General features: G+C 40.3%; 1 protein-coding gene across 1 annotated transcript in view; it reads right to left on the reverse strand.

Moving 5' to 3' along the window:
- The window catches only part of RHBDD1 (rhomboid domain containing 1), a 174341-nt gene extending 161337 nt beyond the window's left edge, over positions 1-13004 (reverse strand). The window contains exon 1 of the mRNA XM_036756349.1: positions 12941-13004. The gene's annotated coding sequence lies outside the window, so the exon portion shown is untranslated. The remainder of the gene's footprint in view (positions 1-12940) is intronic.
- Positions 13005-13285: the final 281 nt, after the last annotated feature.

The raw sequence follows: 13285 nt of genomic DNA on the forward strand, positions 1-13285 counted from the left end.
ACATTGTTACTAGAAAGGTTGAATCAACCTACTTCTCAGTGATTCCACTCAGCATCCCTATGATTTTCCAAACCAAAACACTGTCTTCCTCTTTATTATTAAAATATAATTATATAAACATATATATAATATATATACACATACATACACATATAAAATACGACTGTAATATAACAGCCCCCCCCCCATTAGAATATAAGCTGCTTGAGAACAAGGCCAGTCGTGTGTGTGTGTGTGTGTGTGTGTGTGTGTGTGTGTGTGTGTGTGTGTGTGTCTTCCTAGTGCTTAGCAAAGTGCTTGGCACAAGTAAAAACTTAAATTCTTTTTCATTCATTAATTCATTTATTCATTCATTCACTGCTATGTCTGCTCCCTTATTTACAAGTCCTAAATAGGCTAGCATTCTCTTGGCCAGTAGTGGTTTAAATTGGTTGACAGAACAATTTTTTTTCTTTCATCTTGTCTTGGAGTTTATTTAGTGTAAGAAATAAGTGAAAGATTCCATTTCTTGACCACGGACTTCAAAGGAAAAGTAACGCAAGAGTGAAAACGGAGAAGGCCGGATCAGGTGCCCTACAAACTATACAAACAATGAACAAGCTACATTTACATTCACTGTACACGTGTCATTTGAACATAGCCTACAAGGTCAGACGACTGTCAGTTACAATAAGCTTCGAGACTTCTGGTCAATTATCTGGCTAATAAGAAAAGACAAGGCTGTGACATCATTAAAGCAGCAATTAATTTACACAGAACAGCTTCTTGTTAATCAAACATCTCAAATAACATTTAATTTTTTTTTCAACTTGGAAAGCAAAAAAAAAAAAAAAAAGCCATCCACTGCAGCTTTATTACCTGCCAGGCTACTCTAAGATCAAAAGATAAAGGATTTCACAAAGTAGAGACCACTGCAACTCCATATCTGTTTACAGCCAACAAAAGAAGCAAGATGTGAAAACAGAAACACCTTTCAGGGTCTAGAATCTAGGCTGAATACGTACATTACAGTAAAGGACATGCAAACAAGGGTTATCAATATTAACTCCTTACTTAAGTAATTTTAAAATTTGGACTATTTGGGTAATATTTCACAATTTGCTCTACTGCAAATGTTGCTTTGATAAGGGAGCTAATGACCAATCATAAATAATATGCCATATTACCGTGTAGTCAAGTATTGGGGGGAAATCATATTCTTTCAGTCCACTTGAAAATGAATGAAAATAATTATCAGTATTGAAGTTTTTTAAATAATTAAAATTTTTTTCTGCAACATAACAACTAATCACCATCCCCACCCCACCCCACCCTCCACCCCCCGGTCAAATCCCATATATAAATATTAAGTAAATAAGTTAGTACTGGTGGGATTAAGTGATTTTTTTAAATGGACACATAATATGAAGGCTGCATAGCAGGATGGGGAGATTTTTAATTTTAATTTTTAATTGAAATAAACTGTGCATACACACACACACACACAAAAAACCCACTTTTCACACCAGAGCTGCTGTCAGGATTATCTGGAAGTTCTTTGGGAATTTAATGAGGCTCCATTTTGAAAAACAGCGGTGTCAGTTTTCCAAAATTCATATGCCCTCCTCTATTTTTTTAAAGTGACGTATGCTTAACAGAAATTATTACAATCACCTTTATACATGAAAAATAATGACTGAAACATGTAACTGGTGGAGTTTGTAGATAATCTCAAATTTTGTTCCACAGCCAGGTGAATTAGTGCCAAGTCCAATTTTTGTCCATCACCACCAATGATTTCCTGTATCAATCTCGAGCTGGCTCTACTGCTCATAGGACACAGGTTTTAGTGTAATGAGCGCTCATTAAAGTTTTCAAAGTGACAGTCCTCAAGGCTCTCAGTCCTTAACACTGAAGCCACACAGGGAGCAGTGAGGGCAACATCCCTAGATCATGGGCTTCATGCTGATTTAAGAAATTCAGCACTCAGGTTTATCCTGCACCCAACTTCCTTATATCCTTTCCCCAAAGTCAATGAAAACACACAACTCCACCATTCACATTATCCCCTGGACAAGATTTCTTAAGGCATTATTAAAGCATGTGACATTCCTCCCAGTGGTTGTGTTTAATATCCCCTCTATGACCAGCCTAGATTGGGTAGGGAATGGGGGAGAAAGAAATGTGCCCTGGATAACAAATTGGAAAGTTAGTCAACCAGGGAGAGAAGGGAAGGAGGAAAATTGCCTCTGTCTATCCACCAAGCCAGATCCCTGAGAGTAGGTGCAGCATAGGAAGACAACGGCAGAGATGCTCAAAACTGACAAGGGACAAGGATCCAAGGAGGAAGACGTGGTCTCAAAGATATAATGCACAAAATCTAGACGATACTCCAGATGCAAGGAGGTAAATTTGACCTTACGGGAAAGGAAACCCTTGACTAGAATTCGGCTCTGAATGGCTATGATTTATTCAAAAGAAACATAATAGGCAAAGGGTGGTGGAAGGAACCGTAGACTCTGGCGAGATGTAGCATAGACGTAGTTTATGCAGTTGTAAGCAAAGCATTGGATACAACATCTCTGGCTATTTTTGTGGAGAGGCGGAGATGTGGGCTAGATGGGAACAGAATGAGAATAAATTGGCTGAGCAGCCAGGCTAAAAGAGCAATCCTAAACGGTTCTACTTCAACTTGTAATTGACCCAAAAGATCCGTATTTGGCCACGTACAGTTAATCACTTCTGTCAATGATTTAAAGGCAAAAATCGGCATGCTTATACAATCTGAAAATGACATAAGGCTGTTTGTACGCACAGCCAAGATCCCAAAAGCTCTAGATGGGCTAGAATCTAAAAAGATGAAACCTAACAGCCCTAAGGGGCAGCTAGGTGGTACATCCAGATAGAGTGCCAGGCTTGAAGTCAGGAAGACTTATCTTCCCAAGTTTAAATCCGGCCTCAGACACTTACTGGCTGGGTGACCCTGGGCAAGGCACTTAACCCCATTTGCCTCAGCTTCCTCATCTGTAAAATGAGCCGGAGAAGGAAATGGCAAAACACTCCTGTCTCTTTGCCAAGAAAACTCCAAATGGGGGCACAGAGAGTCAGTCTGAACAAAACAGACTTAAATAGAAAGTCTTATTACACTTGTGTCCAAAGAAAGCCCCACTTCACAGATACAAGTTGGAGGAAGCCTGGTTAGATACGCCAGTCTGAAGGTCTGGGGTTTTTAGAGGACTGCATTGCTCTCTCAGGCCTCAGACACTTTACTAGTTGCGTGACCCTGAACAAGTCACTTCATCGGTTTGCCTCAGTTTCCTCATCTGTAATATGCGGATCATAAGGGCGCCTACCCTCCCAGGGTTGCTATGACGATCAAATGACATCATCATGGTAAGGCTCTCTTCACAGTGCCTGGCACAGAGCAAGGCCTAAATAGATTTGTGTTGAACAGAATGGAAGTTCAATGTGAGACAACAGTGTGACAAGGCTAGGAAGGGGTACAGCGGACAGAGAGCCGGCCCTGACGTCAGGGAAATCGAGTTCGATTTCTGCGTCAGGCGTTGACTCAGTTTGTAACCTTAGACAAGCCCTTTAACCTCTTCCTTCCTCAGTTTCCCCATCTGTGAAACGGGGACAGCAATAGCCTCTACCACCCAGAGCTGTGATGCGGATGAGATGAGGTAACACCTGCTTGAAGTGCTATGTAAATACTATTATTGTTATTGTAGATAAAGTCTTCTCCCACAAAAAAAAAACACAAATTAATTTTGGGATCCATTGAGAGGCTTCCAAGTGTAGGAAGATTATGTTCCTCCTGTGGAGAAGGAACCTAATGTAGAGAATGTTGGGTCCTGAGACAGGAAGGCCCAGGTCCAAGCATAGCCTTGAACACGTGCTGGCTGTGTGACCCCAAGAAAACTCTCTAAGACTGTAATTGCAGAAGAGCTGCAAATCTGCCTTGGTGGATGACATTTCCTTATTATGAGTTCCCTGAGCCCACAAAATTACACATGGAGAACAACAAAGAACCCTGGTCAGGTCATACCTAGAGAACTGAGTTCCATTCTGGGTCCCACAGATATTGATAAGCTGAGTCTGCCTTTGATCTCATCATAGATACAGATTCTGCCTTCTCTTCTCTCCCACTTCTCCTCCTACATCCCTGGGCAGGTTACTTAACAAGGCTCTATCCCTATTCTGACATTCAATGTGCACATGGGGTCTTCCCTCAAGGAATGTAGGGTCCTTGAGAGCAGGGACTGTTTCCTTTTTTGGGCCTTTATATCCACAGTGCCTCACACAGTGATCGAGAGCTTAATAAATTCTTGTTGACTGATTTTGTCTGGAGCAGGACAATAAAAACTGTCAAAGGCCTGGCCCATGTCAATAGGAAGTGCTAGGGAAGGAACCAGGAATATTTAGCCTGAAGAAGAAAAGATCGAAGGTCTGGGGATAAGGGTTACATAGATCAAAAATTTTAAGTGATGCCATAGGAAAAAGGGATTAAGATACAGGTACCCTTCACTGATGGAAAGATTTCCATAACATAACATTAACGCCCAGCACTTAGACTGCACGTTTGGGTTTGCAAAGTACTTTCCATATGTTCTATCGTTTGATCCTCAACATCACCCTGTGAGATAAGTGACATCATTATCCCCATCGATACGTGAAAGCTCAAACCAGAAGACTCCAACAATGCCCTATGTCTCATCCAGGTAAACAGAGCCAAGAAACTAGACAGTCAGGGCTTATCGGTGAACCTGAGAGCCACCAGCCAAGAGCTGGGAGAAGGAAAGCATCACTTCCTAAAAAAAGATTTAGCACCACCAGATGATCTGGTGGGACATGCACCATCACATTTCTCTAATGATGAGCCCAGAATTGAGAGATTGAGAGACAGACAGACAGATAGACACATAGACACACACACACACACACACACACACGGCGAGACGGACACAGACAGCGAGAGAGAGCGAGAAAGAGAGAGAGAGACACAGAGAGAGACAGATACAGAAACAGAGAGGCAGAGAGTGAGAGGGAGACAGAGAGAGAGAGGGAGACAGAGAGGGAGGGGGACAGAGAGGGAGGGAGACACAGAGAGGGAGGGAGACAGAGAGAGAGAAGGAGGGAGACAGAGAGAGAGAGGGAGACACACACACACACAGAAATACACACACAGAGAAATACACACACACACAGACAGACAGACACACACACACATACACAGAGAGACAGAGGGAAACACACACAGAGAGAGACAGACAGACACAGAGTGAGACAGAGACACACACATACACACACAGAGAGACACACACAGAGACACACTCACACAGAGAGACACACGCACACAGAGAGAGAGAGACACACGCACACAGAAAGAGAGAGACACACACACACAGAATATATTTGCCAAGAAAACCCCACAGACAGTACTGGTGTGTCATGGTGCACGGGGGTCACAACGAGTCAGGTGCAACTGAATAACTGAACAACACACTTACCTCTAGCAATGAAGGAAAAGAATCATATACATGGTCCAAACCCCCAGTGCTTTTTCTCAGGATTGAAAGAGTTGATGTGGACTATCAAGCTTCATTAAAGATAATGATCTTCGCCAAAGTGGTTTGATTAATCAATGGCCACAAGATAGAACTTTGAAATTGTGGGATCCTCCCCCAGCAAATATTTCAGAAAAGGCCTTGGTAAACTGTACCAAGGACAACACCAGGTCTCCAAGTAAAAAAACTAAAGTTGTCCTCTCCTGGTAAGCCTTCATACAAAGCAAGATAGGGATGGGCAGTGTTTTTTCATAAGAGCAATACATCACGGCAAATGTGGGAAAACTTCTGAGTCACCAGGGCATACAGTGATGTCTCCTAAATTTCAAGTTTGGATTATTTGCCAAATCATGATGATGATGATGTTTCAAATGGTTGCCTGAGACAGGGGCAAGAGAAGTCCCATGATGTAAGTACAACCAGCTCAGATCTTCAGCAGGTGATGTCATAAAACTTATTGTGAGTCATTCATAGTTGCTGATATTTCTAGGTACTTGTAATTCGTTGCAGCAGAGGTCCTTAATCTAAGATTTGTGAACTTTTTTTAATAAATAGATTTTGATAACTATATATATATAAATATATACTTGACAGCTATATATATATGACAACTATATATGACAACTATATATATATTTGACAACTATGTATACATATCTGACAACCACATATATATTTGACAACCATATATATATATTTGACAACTATATATATATGACAACCACATATATATATTTGACAACCATATATACATTTGAAACTATATATATTTGACAACTATATAGATATATTTGACAACTATATAGATATTTGACAACTACATATATTTGACAACCACATATACATATTTGACAACCATATATATGACAACCATATATATATATATGTATTTGACAACTATATATATTTGACAATTATATACATTTGACAACTATATAGATATATTTGACAACTATATAGATATTTGACAACTACATATATTTGACAACCACATATACATATTTGACAACCATATATACATATTTGACAACCACACATATATATGACAACCATATATATGACAACCATATATATATTTGACAACTATATATATTTGACAACTATATAGATATTTGACAACTATATATATGACAACTATATATATTTTGATAACTACACATATTTTGATAACTGTAATTCAATATAAATGGTTTCCTTTATAATTTTTGCATTTTAAAATAGTCTTCCAAGAAGACGTCTACAAGCAAGGCCAGACTGCTGAAGTGCTCCATGACGTGATAGAGAACCACCCTTGGAGTAGATACTGTGCTATGATCACTGCTAAAGAACGCAAACAAGCCATCATCTGTGCCTTTCCACGGTAGCATCTGAAATAAAGCAGTAAGATTTCTCTTACGTGGCTGATGGAAATCCATCTCCTTACTTTACAGACTTCATACACATTTAAAATAGCTCTTAAAAGTCTTGCAAAGCACTTTACAATTATCTCACATGATCCTCAGCACAATCCTGTGAGGTAGGTGCTGGTATTAGCCTCAGTCTCTTCTTCAGTCCAATGAGGGTGACTTGCCCAGGGGGATCCAGCTAGTAAATGTCTGGGTCAGGATTCAATTTCAGGTCTTCCTGACTCCAAGACAGGTACTATCTACTCTCCTAACAGGCTGCCTCATGATCATGGGTAGCATCTTACTTTACCCTTACATCTCCCTCAAATACACACGTGTCTGTGTGTGTGTGTGTGTGTGTGTGTGTGTGTGTGTGTGTATTAGGAGCTAAATATAGGTTTCTTGAAAAGTTGAAATATATCATATATTAAATGTGTGTATATATATACATAGATATATATATATATATAAACACATAATATATTGTATGTTATATATAATACAGCCTACACAAAATACCAAAACTTTGTTACTGACTTCCAGGAGTCATCCAAGTTGAAAAATGTCCCCATTGTATGGACACTTGTCTTAATCCAAAGACTCACTGCCAACAACATGGTAGTTTCTCAAAAGCATGATCAATCCAATGTGTACTACATGCTGGGTACTACCAAAATCACCCATAGGACTTTAACTAGCTTTACCACAATAGAGTCCAATGAAACTGGTAGAAGAAAGGGGTACTTGAGCTATCCCCTAGTGAACCTCCCCAATATAGAAAAGGAAGTTGACTATAACTATGACCACACCAATAACAGCAATCTGGAGGAGTCTGGACCTATTATTTCACAGGTATAGGGAGTTCTGGTGTAAAAACTCCCTCTATTCATGGAGAGGAACAACTCATCTACATTTTCAAGAGTCACTGTGAAGCTAAGTGATTTATCCACAGCCACGCAGCTAATATATAGAGGCAAACTTGAACAAAGGTCTTCCTAACTCCAAGGCCAGCCCCGAAATAATAACAATTAATAATAACAGGCATTTCAAAGTATTTTCCTTTACGACAGCACAAAGTGCTAAATGCTTATTAATTAAAAGTCAACTATTTTAAAATATCATAAAACATGAATGCAAACCAGCTGTTTTCACACAACAAAAAAACTTGGAACCAGTAAATACAAGTACTGTATTTCCCTCTAGTCCATGGGTTTTTTATTATTATTATTATTATTCCAGAGTCATTTGTAATGCTAAGCAGCAGCCAGTTGCAATACTAAATAGCTTTTAAGAATGACACAGCTGTCACAATTCACAAAAACGGGAAACAATTTAGATTAGAGCTCATAAATTTGCATAGAATTCTCCTTTTGCTGGTGAAACACTGAACAGGGTGCAAGCTGTTATTTAGCATCCATACTGAGAAATAAAAACCGAGGAAAACAGCAGCTTCTGACACTGATCAAAGCATTCACACCAATTTCAGACAAAATTTGAGTGAAGCCCCCTTGATCATCTGGGAGTTAAGATACCATTCTCTACCCGTCAATTCTCCATTTGGTATTCAAAATACCAAGTTCCCTGACCTTGGATTCCCATCCACTTCCCAAAACAATATGTGAGGGTCAACTCTGTTATCCTGGTGATTGGAGTGACGATGGCATTTAACTCCCAGACATGGACTTTTACCTTTCAAGGTGTGCTTCCTTTATTTAAAAAAATGTCTCACTCACAGCGAGTAAAACTCTGACCTTTCATCTGTTTCTAAAATCATGGCAAGCCCCTTATTTTAAACCAGGACAATGGGAGAAGGAAGCGAGGGGATTCTAGTGGAGGAGGTAACAAACATTTTTTTTCAGTGCCATATTATACATTTTTGAAAGATAAACATTATATGATGGCAAGGTGCTCATTTTAGAATATAATACCCAAGAGATATTATTGTAACTGAAATTCAAGACCACAAAGCTTTGGGATGCTCAAAGCAAATTCTCTCATTAAGTTCCATTAGTGACACTGTAGTAGTATCTAATATGGTGGCATGTGTTAGAATCAGGGGTGAGGAGCCTGTGGCTTCAAGGCCACATGTGGCCCTCTAGGTCCTCAAGTGCGGCGCTTTGACTGAATCCAAACTTCACAGAACAAATCCCATTAATAAGAGGATTTGCTCTGTAAAATGTGGACTCAGTCAGAAGGCCACAGGTTCCCCACCCCTGTTGGATGATGCTAAGTTTCCAATCACTCCTACTTGCGATCAGTTACACACCTATAGAGTTTATAAAAGCAGAAAGGCATTGATAACTTTTGGGGGAAAAATCCTCTTTCATGAGGTCACCTGCATCATTGGTTACCCTTAACAATGGTAGTAGCTCAATAAATTGCTATATGTAATTATAATGGAATAAGACTGACTATGAAGAAGCCAGAGAAACACGTGAAGACTTATTATAAGTGGTACAGAGTAATAAGAACCAGGAAAACAATACAAATTTACAATACCGCAAATGGAAAGAATAAGACAATCTAGACCACAGGTGTTAAACATATGTAGCCCTAACCAGATTTAAAATGTAATTGGGAAATATTTAATAAAATAAATAAAAAAATACCATAGAAACTTAGATAATGCCAATGTGGTTTTTTGAATCAATATGCAGCCTGCAGGGATCCTTACGTACAGTTCATTTGAGTTTGATGCCACTGATGTAACCTGAATGCTGTAAGATCGTAGAGGAAGTGCGGGCCCAAAAGAAGCATCTTTACCATCTTCTTCACTGAGGGGTCCTATGTATGTGAAACTACATGTGTCAGATTTTTTTGATGCATCAGTTGGGGTGAATTGTTGCTTTTTCCCCTCTCTAGTCTTCATTTTACAGGAAATGTAGGTGATATAATGAGGGAATTGGGAAGATTAGACCAGAAGTGTTAATTGTGGGAATTGGGTGAACCACGCTAGCTCCATCTCGTGACTCAATTCTAAAACCAGCTCAGTTCCCTTACTATTTAATTATGGGTCTAGTCCAACTTCCACCTTGTAGGAAAACTTTATTCAATTGTGGGAACTGGAAGAAAACCTTATTGTATTATTTGAACCTGGTCCTGTGTGGCTGGGAGGCTGGACTACCTCTACGTACTGCTTAGAGACCCTTAACTCAGGACCTAGGTTATGTCAGATCCAAAGACTGATGCAAGGAGTTTTCTCACAATTGTGTATCTCGAGCAACCCATATGACTTATCTGAAAACTGTCCCCATACCAATCAATCGATTATTGTTCATATTCCCTTGACTGTTTATAGATACTGGGGCGGGTGGGGGGGGGAGAGTGGGACACCTCTTTTTCCGATTTCAGGGAATTGTACCTGTCCACTCTCCCCCTCCCAACTTAGAAAGTCCTTAATCATTCCTCCATTTAGAAATCAAATTATCTAATGTATCCTGATTGTTTTCTTTTAATTAATTAGTTTCATTTCATTAATTGTTTTTAATGTATTCAAGTCTGTCTTCTCCGGTGTCCAGGTCCAGTGCCAAAGCTGAGGAAAGCTACTGGTCCCAGTAGGTTGGGCAACTGGCATTCATTGCATAATAATCAATACACTCAGAAGCTCAAACCTTTGTTTCCTCCATCATTTCATCTTTCACCCACCACAATAAAAATAAGAAATTATCAGAAAAATTTATTTTAGATAAAGAAAAGAAAAATGCATTTCCCTCCCTTTATCAAACAAAGAAGGACTATGGACAAGGAGCACTGCATATGAAATCAGACACAACTGATGGGTTGATTAATTTTTCTGAATTTTTCTTCTTTCTCAAGCTATGTTACAAGAAATGTCTGGATAGGTAGAGGAGATGGGGAGAGGAGAAGTCTCAATTTGGAAATAAAGGTGACTTATAAACAAAATCCACCAATTTTTAAAAATTGGTCAACAATAATTTTGAAGTATGTGTGTACAGTCATGCTCAGCTTCATCAGGAGGTCATTTGTTCAGCAAGATTTGTGACAGGCGAGAACCCAGAAACAAACCCCAAAAAAGGCCTCTAAGCAGCTAAAAGCAAAAGCTAAAAGCTTTGGGCACAGATGTCAAACAAGATTGCTTCCCAGCTGGGAGACAATGATGGAGTGGAAAAGGTCCTAGATGTGGAATCAGGGGAGGCCTGGACTCCAATCCTTCTTCTAGTAACTCCTAGCTATTAGGGGATAGGATTAGGGATATAAAATTGTCAGGGACCTCAGGGGTCACATACTCCATCCTTCTCGTTTTAGATGAAGAAAATAGGGTCCAAAGAAGTTAATGTCACACAGGCAGCAAAGGAGAAAAAAATAAAACCAATATTCAAACCCATGGTCTTCTGCCTCCCTGAACCACAATGCCTCTTCAAGGTATTTAACCCAAGTCACATATATTCTTCAAACCTCTTTCCTCATCATTAAAATGGCAATGCTAATACCTGTGGGATCCAATATATGGCATCCCAAAATTCTTAATGAATTTTAATCTATTAAAACAAAGCTTCTCTAGAACTTTTGGGACACCCTTGTCTAATGTATGCCAATTCATGTATGCAAAGTATTTTGGAGGGGCTGCTAGGTGGCACAGTGAGTAAAGCAAAGGCCTTGGAGTCAGGAGAACCTGAGTTCAAATGTGACCTCAGACAATTGACACACTTAACTAGTTGCCTTACTAACTGCCCTGCCTTCCCTCCTCAAAAAAAAAAAAAAAAAAAAAAACAAAACCTAAAAGGAGCTACACTCAGGAGATGTTTCTACTCCCAGGTCACAGAAGAGAAGGGGCAAATCAGAAGATATTAAAATCAGTCAGAACAACTGCCAAAAAAAAAAAAAAATATATATATATATATGTATATATATATATATATATACATATATACATATATATATACACACACATATATACACACACACACACACACACACACATATATATATAGATAGATAGATAGATAGATAGATAGATATAGATATATATATATGTATATATGTATTTTAAAGGCCCTAGGTACCTCTTCAGTGTTGGTCAATGCGCATGGAGACAAAGAACCCTATCCTTGCAAGTTAAGGGCCCAGAGGGTTCCATAGTATTGTGCACAAAATAATTCATTTCAAGTTCAACATGCTGACCCTGGTTCACCAAGAAAAGGCTGAATTAGATTCTGCATTCCATTTAGATTTGGACAGTACAATCGTGGAAGCCTACATTCTTTTTTCCCTTAAGTTTTCCTTTCAAAGTGGTTCGAATATTTTAAGTAGGTAATGAAATGAAATTTTAGATGGCTGGAAAACGCCACTGAGGCTTGAGATTTGAGATTTCATCAGGGAAGGGTTCTTAGACCTACAGGCCCAACCCACCTATGCGACATGGCAGATAAGTCTTTAAGAGACTTACATGAGACTAAGTGGATAAGTAGAGACCCAGGGGGGGTTAATTAAGCCTCAGAGGCAAAACTGGAACTACAGAGTCAGGACCAAGGCTGACTCCAAGCCAAGCTCTCTTTCCACAATCTCTCACTGCCTGTGGATTCTCCATCACAGAAGTGAATAATTAAGTTATTTTTCTGAGATCGAGAGTACTTTGGCAAAGTGAACACTCTGCGTTGTAAAGAAGAGGTTTCGACATCCCTTCTAAGAGGGCTGACCGCGCCGGCCTGGAAAGCTTGCTGCTGCTGATTCTTTCTTCTTTCAGCAGTATCATTTATTTTAAAATATTAAGCACCATCACCGTCTGAGCTTTGGCCAGGTTTCGCACTAGGGGTCTCTCACATTTTCCTGCGCTAATTTTTCAGGGAATGACAGCAGAATTAGGTCTAGGAAGCAAACTCCCACATCTCAAAAGCTCCCGGGGGGAGACTCCAGCTCCCAACCGACACCCGAGCTTCCTCGCCACGGGGGGCGTCTAGCTCGCCCCCAAACCCAGGGTCCCGGAAAACCGAGAAGGCGGAAACAACAGTCCCGATGGGGGGAACGAAGGAAAAGAAACAAGGAACTCACGCTTTCTCTTTCGCATGCGCGCGTCCTCACGTCTCCTTACACGCGCTTGCATCACCGCGCCACTGGGGACTTTCCGAGAGGTCCTCGTTTTTCATTTGTTCCCAAGCGAGGGAGTGGGCGTGGCTGGCTCGGTGGGAGCCGCCCATAATGCCGGGGTCTGGCCAATGAGTGTGCCCGCTGCGCTCCGAGCCCCGCACTCTGCTGGGGCTACGCTTGTAGCTTTCAGCCTCTGGTCTCTTTCAACCTTTTAGTTTCCAGCTCTGCCAGGGCCGGAGGCGGGCTTGGGAAAGGGGAACGGAGGACCGGGACTGCTCGAGGACAATATAGACGTTCTCCCGCCCCCAT

The sequence above is a fragment of the Trichosurus vulpecula genome, chromosome 4, assembly GCF_011100635.1.
Source record: "Trichosurus vulpecula isolate mTriVul1 chromosome 4, mTriVul1.pri, whole genome shotgun sequence".
NCBI lineage: Eukaryota > Metazoa > Chordata > Mammalia > Diprotodontia > Phalangeridae > Trichosurus > Trichosurus vulpecula.